This window comes from Macaca fascicularis, chromosome X (assembly GCF_037993035.2).
Source record: "Macaca fascicularis isolate 582-1 chromosome X, T2T-MFA8v1.1".
NCBI classification, from domain to species: domain Eukaryota; kingdom Metazoa; phylum Chordata; class Mammalia; order Primates; family Cercopithecidae; genus Macaca; species Macaca fascicularis.
Genome location: NC_088395.1, coordinates 103,348,269 through 103,357,492, shown reverse-complemented (window position 1 = coordinate 103,357,492; position 9,224 = coordinate 103,348,269). Strand labels below are relative to the sequence as shown.

The 9,224-nt window shown below is 38.6% G+C and overlaps 1 pseudogene; it reads right to left on the bottom strand.

Moving 5' to 3' along the window:
- Nucleotides 1–7,587: 7,587 nt before the first annotated feature.
- Nucleotides 7,588–8,877, bottom strand: LOC102136741 (S-phase kinase-associated protein 2 pseudogene; annotated as a pseudogene).
- Between the last annotated feature and the right edge of the window lie 347 nt (nucleotides 8,878–9,224).

Genomic DNA, 9,224 nt, shown 5'->3' with positions numbered 1-9,224 from the left:
TTTTCTAGGTTACTTTGCAGAATCTCAAACTATTTTAATTCTAAAGTAGTCTAGTTATATATCAGTATAGAACAAAAAGTTCACCAATCAGAAAGCCAGGTATGAAGTGGGTGTACGTCTATGCAAACATTAGAGAGTGATTTGGGACCAGACCAGGTGGTGAGGTAGTGGCCATAATGACAGAAGATCTACACTATTGCCACTTTGCATGGAAGCAAGAAGATACAGGAAGGCAATGATGCCTTAAGATGCGTATAACAGTAAGGAAAAGAATAATAAATAAAGCCAGACTCATAGAAATAGGCTTTAATTTAGTTTTCATTATGTTTAAAGGCTCTAGAATGTCATCTGACATTTCTACTAAGAGAAACACCAAATAAAAGGTATGAATACATTTCATTTACATACATGCTTCATACCTCAAATATGAAAATCAGCCCATTTGAGGATAAGCATGCCTAATTGCAACGTCAGTGAATTCAAAGTCAACTGGTCTGTCAACCCAGTTTGAAATATTCTATTTGTTTCAAAACCATGTTATTTGCCCTTGTAAGAAGCAAAATAAACACTGTTATTTATTTATTTATTTATTTTTGAGATGGAGTCTCACACTGTTGCCCGGGTGGAGTGCAATGGCATGATCTTGGCTCACTGCAACCTCCGCCTCCCGGGTTCAAGCGATTCTCCTGCCTCAGCCTCCTGAGTAGCTGGGATTGCAGGCACCCACCACCATGCTGGGCTAATTTTTTGCATTTTTAGTAGAGACGGAGTTTCACTATGTTTGCCAGGCTGGTCTCAAACTCCTGACCTCGTGATCTGCCCGCCTTGGCCTCCCAAAGTGCTGGGATTACAGGCCTGAGCCACCACACCTGGCTAAACAATGTAATTTAAAAGAAAGTTACGAGATATTCAGGCTTAAATAATTTGGCTTTGTCAAATTCAAGAAATAAAAGGAGAATACTCAACTTTTCAAAAAAAATATGTCTGAGACTGTCCTTTTTTAAAATTCAGAATCAACAACTAATTTATTACACAGTTATTGAACACCTTGTATGTGTCAATCAGTACATGGGCTAGATACTAGATGTGTTAAAAATGAGAAGCAGGCAGGATCCATTTATGGTTAGGAGAGGAAGAAGGAGATACCATGACAGAATAGTAGGTGAAATTTTAAGTTAAAAGTAGCCTTTAAGCATCTCCCATATCTCACCATGTAGGTGGCTACCTACCTAAAAAGCAGCCCTACACCATATGGTGGGGAATAAATAGAGCCTCCCAAGTGCCTACCCAGTTTTGCCTCCAATTCTTACATAATGAAAACAATAAGAACATCATTTTAATTAAGAAGATGATAGGTCTGTATAAAAGCTTGCATGCTTTAAAAAAATCCTGCAATTCCTGGCCTTTTAATACTCTTATGATAAAATACACAATGGCCACATCCTTAGTATATCTCTCAGAAGCCATAAGCTTTTGCTTTACATATTTTAAAATAGACTTTTTTTTTAACAGCAGTTTTAGGTTCACAGCAAAATTAAGCAGAAAGCACAGAGTTGTCATGTACCCCCTACACCTACACACCCACAGCCTTACCCACTGTCGACATCCTGCACCAGACTGGCACATTTGTTACAAGAAAGGAACTTAAATTGACCCAGCATTATCACCCAGAGTGCATAGTTAATGTAAATACTTAGGTTCATTCTTGGTGTTGTATATTCTTTGGTTTGGGACAAATATATAATGCTATGTATTCACCATTATAACATCACACAGAATAGTTTCACTGCCCTAAAAATCCTCTATGTTTCACCTATGCAGCCCTCCCTCCTCCCACTTCCTTGAAGCCACCAATCTTTATACTCTCTCTATAGTTTTGCCTTTTCAAGAATGTGCTATAGTTGGAATCATATAGTGTGTAGTCTTTTCAGATTGGCTTCTTTCACTTCGTAATCTTCTTTTTTAAAAAATTTCTTCTAAAAAAAACCTGGGATACATGTGCAGGATGTGCAAGGTTGTTACATGGGTATATGTGTGCCATGGTGGTTTGCTGCACCTGTTGACCCATCCTCTAAGTTCCCTCACCTCGTCCCCAACTCCCAACAGGCCCTGGTATTGTTGTTCCCTTCTCTGTGTCCATGTGTTCTCATTGTTCATCTCCCACTTATGAGTGATAACATGTGGTATTTGGTTTTCTGTTCCTGCGTTAGTTTGCTAACGCGTTAGTTGCTGAGGATGATGGCTTCCAGTTTCATCCATGTCCCTGCAGAACCCGTGATCTCATTCTTTTTTAATGACTGCATAGTATTCCATAGTGTATATGTGCCACATTTCCTTTATCCAGTCTGTCACTTATGGGCATTTGGATTGGTTCTGTGTCTTTGCTACTGTAAACAGCGCTGCAATAAACATATGTATGCATGTGTCTTTATAGTGGAATGATTTATATTCTTTTGGGTATATACCCAGTAATAGGATTGCCGGGTCAAATGGTATTTCTGGTTTGAGATCCTTGAGGAATCGCCACACTGTCTTCCACAATGGTTGAACTAATTTACACCCCCACTAACAGTGTCAAAGCATTCCTATTTCTCCACAGCCTCGCCAGTATCTATTGTTTCCTGACTTTTTAATAATTGTCATTCTGACTGGACGGTATGTCATTGTGGTTTTGATTTGCATTTATCTGATGCTCAGTGATGTTAAGCTTTTTTTCATATGTTTGTTGGCCGCATAAAAGTCTTCTATTGAGAACTGTCTGTTCATATCCTTTACCCACTTTTTGATGGGGTTGTTTATTTTCTTGTAAATTCATTTAAGTTTCTTGTAGATGCTGGATATCAGACCTTTGTCAGATGGGTAGATTGCAAAAATTTTCTCCCATTCTATGGGCTGCCTGTTCACTCTGATGATAGTTTCTTTTGTTGTGCAGAAGCTCTTTAGTTTAATTAGATCCCATTTGTCAATTTTGAATTTTGCTGCAATTGCTTTTGGCGTTGCCTGCGTCCTGACTGATACTGCCTAGGCTTTCTTCTAGGGTTTTTATGGTTTTCGGATTTACATTTAAGTCTTTAATCCATCTTGAGTTAATTTTTGTATAAGGTGTAAGGAAGGGGTCCAGTTTCAGTTTTCTGCATATGGCTAGCCAGTTCACTTAGTAATTTTCATTAAGGTTCTTTTGTGCCTTTTCATGGCTTGATAGCTCATTACGTTTTAGTGTTAAACAACATTCCATTGGCTGGATGTACTACAATCTACCCATTCACCTACTTAAGGATAACTTGGTTGCTTCCAAATTTTAGCAATTATGAATAAATTGCTCTGAACATCTGTGTGCATGTTTTTGTGTGGACATAAGTTTTCAGCTCCTTGGGGTAAATACTAAGGAGTATGATTGCTGGATCATATGGGTAAGAGTATATTTAGTTTTTTGAGAAACTGCCAAACTGGCTTCAAAAGTGGCTGCACCATTTTGCATTTCCACCAGTAATGAATAAGAGCTCCTGTTGTTTCATATCCTCAGCAGCATTTGATGTTGTCAGTGTTTTGAATATTAGCCATTCTAATAGGTGTGTAGTGGTATCTCATTGTTTTTATTTGAAATTCTCTAATTATATATGATGTTGAGCATCTTTTTTATGCTTATTTGCCATCTGTATATCTTCTTTGGTGAGGCATCTGTTCAGATCTTTTGCCCATTTTTAATTAGGTTGTTAGACTTCTTGCTGTTGAGTTTTAAGAGTCTTTTGTATATTTTGGATAACAATCCTTTATCAGATATGTCTTATGCAAATATTTTCTCCCAATCTGTGACTTAAGTTCTCATTCTCTTGACTGTTGTTTTACAGGGCAGAAGTTTTTATTTTGAATGAAGTTCAACGTATCAAGTCTTTCTTTCATGGGCTTTGTCTTTGGTGTTGTATCTTTTTTTTTTTTTTTTTTTTTTTTAAGGACGGAGTCTTGCTCTGTCACCCAGGCTGCAGTGCGGTGGCCTGATCTCAGCTCACTGCAAGCTCCGCCTCCGGGTTCACGCCATTCTCCTGCCTCAGCCTCCCGAGTAGCTCGGACTACAGGCGCCTGCCCCCACACCCAGCTAATTTTTTGTATTTTTAGTAGAGATGGGGTTTCACTGTGTTAGCCAGAATGGTCGAGATCTCCTGACCTCATGCTCTGCCCGCCTCGGCCTCCCAAAGTGCTGGGATTACAGGCTTGAGCCACCGTGCCAGGTCCTGGTGTTGTATCTTAAAAGTCATTGCCGGCCGGGCGTGGTGGCTCACGCCTGTAATCCCAGCACTTTGGGAGGCCGAGGCGGGCGGATCACGAGGTCAGGTGATCGAGACCATCCTGGCTAACATGGTGAAACCCCGTCTCTACTAAAAATTAGCCGGGCGTGGTGGCGGGCGCCTGTAGTCCCAGCTACTCGGGAGGCTGAGACAGGAGAATGGCGAAAACCCGGGAGGCGGAGCTTGCAGTGATCTGAGATTGCGCCACTGCACTCCAGCCTGGGTGACAGAGCTAGACTCCGTCTCAAAAAAAAAAAAAAAAAGTCATTGCCAAACCCAAGATTATCTAGATTTTCTCCTAGTTATCTTCTCATAATTTTATAGTTTTGCATTTTACATTTAGGTCTATGATCCATTTTGAGCTAATTTTTGTGAAGAGTGTAAGGTCTATGTTAAGATTCATTTTCTTTTTATGTGGATATCCAGTCGTTCTAGTACCATTGTTGAAAAGACTGTCTTTTCCCCACCTAACTGCTTTGCTCCTATGTCAGATTCAGTTGAATATATTTGTATTGGTCTATTTCTGGTCTCTCTAGTCTGTTCTACTGACCTATTTGTCTATTTTTCTGCCAATACTTGATTACTGTCGTGATTACTGTGTAGTCTCATAGTAAGACTTGAAGTGTTAGTCTTCTTCTTTGTTCTTCTCCATCAATATTGTGTTGGCTATTCTAGATCTTTTGCCTCTCTCTATAAACTTTAGAATCAGTTTGTCAATATCCACAAAATAACTTGTTCTGGTTTGCTTTGCTTTTAAAATTTTCAATTACAAAACTTGAGCCCGAGAAATGCAATGAGCAGTAGAGGTATATCTAAGTACTTCTTCTCAACCTGCTTAATTTTAGTTAATTTGGATAGTCAAAGACTCCCACTATTGTTTCTCCTGTTTTTTCCTAAATAAACAATAAACATCGAGAGACATGCCTTAATAGCAAATGACGATACCCACCAGAATAACTAAAAATTTCTCAAGTATTTATTTTATTTCAATATTGATGATTGCCATAAAGCAAACGCACAATCTGCCTTGGAAACGTATAACACAGACACATCATCAAGCCTGGTCACTTGATGGAAGCAGAAGTGACATTTACTTTTTCTATGTATATTTTAACTGTTTTATTTCCATTCACTTACAGAAAGGGAACCATTATTCATTTTCTGTGATCAGAATATAATTGGGTTTTCACCCTTACGTGATTCAGTATTGTTGTGAAGTTGTTCTGTTTGTGAATCCTTCACAGAAGAATGCATCTCAGTCTGTGTATGTGCAATTCTTTTTTTTTTTAACAACAATGTGTTTTATTTTAAAACAAGTCTATAAAAGTAGAAATCGCACACAAAAATATGGATTACTCTGACATGTTGGCAAAGTAGGTTATAGCTGGACTTCTGTTTGGGAGTTCTGTATATTTGAGGGCATCCGGAAGTCAGTCTGTGACCAGTCCTTGTCACTAATCTGTAAACAATAATTTCAAGTAGAATTTAGCATTTTTTAACTACTAAGAAGTTGAAGCATAATCATTTCCTGTGTAACACTACTTAGGTCTGAGCAGATAAGGGCATTTCATACTATTGTTCCTAACATTTAATTTTTTTGATTCTAAAAATACAGTTAATGTTAATAGGGATGATGAGTTTTGGCTTTTCTTGTTGCATTTTGAACATACGAGGAGTTCACCAATTTAAACTAGCTTTTTTTTTGTTACTTTTAAAAAGCAGAATATAATCTTTTTACTTCTATGTACCAGTTTAAAAAAAATCACTGATGCTATCAAAATGTTCAGTATCTGAATCTTAACTCTTACATAGGTGAAAGTAGTGCTTACTGCTGAAACTGCATGGAACATATACCTTCTTCTAGTGTTTTGTTTTTTTTGTTTTTTTGTTTTTTTTTGACAGAGTCTGGCTCTGTTACCCATGCTGGAGTGTAGTGGTGCAATCTGGGCTCACCACAACCTCTGCCGTCTGGGTTCAAGCAATTCTCCTGCCTCAGTCTCCCTAGTAGCTGGGATTACAGGTGTGCGGTACCATGACTGGCTCATTTTTGTAATTTTAGTAGAGACAGGGTTTTTCCATGTTGGCCAGGCTGGTCTCGAACTTCTGACCTCAAGTAATCTGCCTGCCTCAGCCTCCCAAAGTGCTGGAATTACAGGCATGAACCACCGTGCCCAGACTTCTGGTGTTTGTTTTCAGTTGAAGGGAACATGCAGCTCCTCTTAGGGAATAGGCCCCATTACCCCATAAAATGAATAGTTTTGAATAATTATTATGAGAGACCATTAAAAAAAGACAATTTAAAATACTTGATTCCAAATTAATACACAAGTAACCTCAAGAAACTCAGTGCTAAAGGAAAACAGCAAGCAGCTTCAGTTCAGAATTCTTCCATCAAACTTTTCAAGAATAGAGACCGGGTTAATGCTACCTTTCTAAAACAAAGCAAGTCATTTTAAAAGCTAAAGAACCCATGTTAATATAATTTGATTATAAAGTTAGAAAACTTTATAATTAGAATTTAGAATTAAATATAATTTAGAATTATATTTCCTCACCTAATTTAGAATTCTGGAAACATAATACCTTAGTGAGCATTAAAGGATACTTCAAATTAACCTGTCATAGAAAATTGTCTCTTGAGCTTTCAAATCCTATACTAATTCTATACCCCTTGTTGTTTATTTATTTATATATATATTTATTTATTTTTATGTTTTATGGTGAATTACCTGGGGATATTTGTTTCTTTAACCTAATTTCAAATCTAAAGGCAAAATTAAAATGCATTTTTCCTATTTCCAGAATAATTGCCTCAAATGCTGCTATCCTATGATTCACTTTCTGTTCAGCTCACAATAAAATAGCGTACTGTTCTTCCAAACTGTCTTATAAGGCACTAGTATAAAATTAAATAGATAAAAATTGCCATATAGGCTATGAAGATTGTTTGCTGGTGGTAATTTTTAAGCTTGATTCTGAATAGACTTAATAAGAAGGGTACTTGAAAGACGTGGCTCAAATTTTTCTCTTTAAGGTGTCTTGAAATTATAGGCTCACTCTCCCCAAATTTCAAAAGGTAAAGCCTTTCAAAAAGGCTTTACCTTATGGGCAAAGCAGTGATAGAAGCTTTAGAGTCATTTCAGAAAAGCACATTGTTTTCCCTCTTAAATCATTCCTTAATACTCGTGGAATGAAGGCAAAGAGAAAACCAAGAATAAAACTAGCCAAGCACTCCAGCAATTGGGCTTCCTGACTATTTTCCCTGTTCCAAAGAAAAGGGAGACACCAGCCTGCAATAAATACTTCATAGACAACTGAACTTTTGCAATGTCAGTCAGCATTTGATGCCCCATATCTCCTAATTCTTCTTGTTGCCGGTAGTTGGCCTGGCAGTAGTAGTTAAATTGGAGCAATTAATCTGTACATTGAGGAAGGGCTTCCTTTAACAGTTGAAGGGCGCTGTCTGGCAGGATTCCAAAGACTTGTAGTGTTTTTAGAGTGGGAATTGCTTCAAGTTCAAGTAAAGTTTTGGGTTTATCATAGCACCGAGTGAGTGATATGTATTGGAGGTAGTTGAGCTGGAGAATATCTGAAAGCAGTCATTCTTTAGCTTTAGCATGACATTATCACTTAAGTTTAGGTGGATATCTAGACCCTCATTGGGGCATCTTCTAATTAAAGTAGAGACATTGGATTTCAGGAGATTCTTTCGGCAGCCGCTGAGATTTAGCTGGGTGATGCTCTCTGACAAATGCGCAACAACCACTTGCACATGCTTTTTCAGTGAAGTCATATCACCAGCAGAGGTTTAGCTCATCCAGTCTGGAACAGCTGGATTAAGAGAATCCAGAACACCCAGAAAGGTTTAGTTGCACTAAATTTGAGTTCTGTGCAAGATTATTGATAATGGAATCTGAAAGCCATAGGTCTTCCAGAAAACTTAGATTCTGCAACTTGGAGCCCCGAGACAGAATGCCATGGAGGGCAGACACATCTATAACTGAGTTCAACACATCCCTCTGCTGTATATGCAGAGGGCTGAAATCTTCAACCAATGGTTGGTCATAAATGATTATTGGCAGTGGAAGGCAACCAACCCAGACGAATCACATCCGGGTGAAGATTTTTACCTGTGAGGTATAAAGTCTGCCATAGAGACTCAACAGATGCTAGGGTAATACCACCTCTTAAAACATCGAAGGCCTTTAGCAGCTCAGTGAGGCACAGACAGGAAAAGATCCCCAAGAGCAGCTCATCTGGAAAGGAGTCCCATGAAACACCTGGAAAGTTCTCTCCATTTAGTTTAGGCCTGTGAATGATCACAGTCTTTATCATTCCTTTTGCTCTTCAATCATTTCCTTGGATGGCTGTGTGATTGGCCCAGGTTTTAGAGCAGTTCCTTGGGGATATTCTCACTGTCTGCCTCCTCCTTCTCCAGGGCAGAGACCCCGATGCCTGCCAGTAGTTCAGAAGTCTTGCTTGAATCCTAACCCCACATGAAGCTGGTGGTAACATTGCTACTCTGGTCTGGAATCTCTTGAAGGTGCTTCTTGTGCACGGCATCTGCAGGTTTGGGAGTTTTAAGTACATGCATTAATTGCACAGCTGCCTGTCTCCTGGATTCCTGCTTTGGTGCACGGCAGCCTCTAGCTTGCTTAGAAACCCAGCAGCTAGATCTATGAACTCTAGCAACATTTCAAGTGTGATGGGCACTCCCTTTTATTGTTTTTTAAGGTCCACTTTTCCTTTCTGGAATTAAAATTATTTATTTTTTTAAGTGTATAAATGTATAAGGTACAAATGTAATTGTGTTACATACATAAATTGCCTAGTGGTGAAGTCAGGGCTTTTAGGTTAGCCATCACCAAATAATGTACATTGTACTCATTAAGTAATCTCTCATTATCCATCCCTCTCACACCCCACTCACTCTTCAGAGTC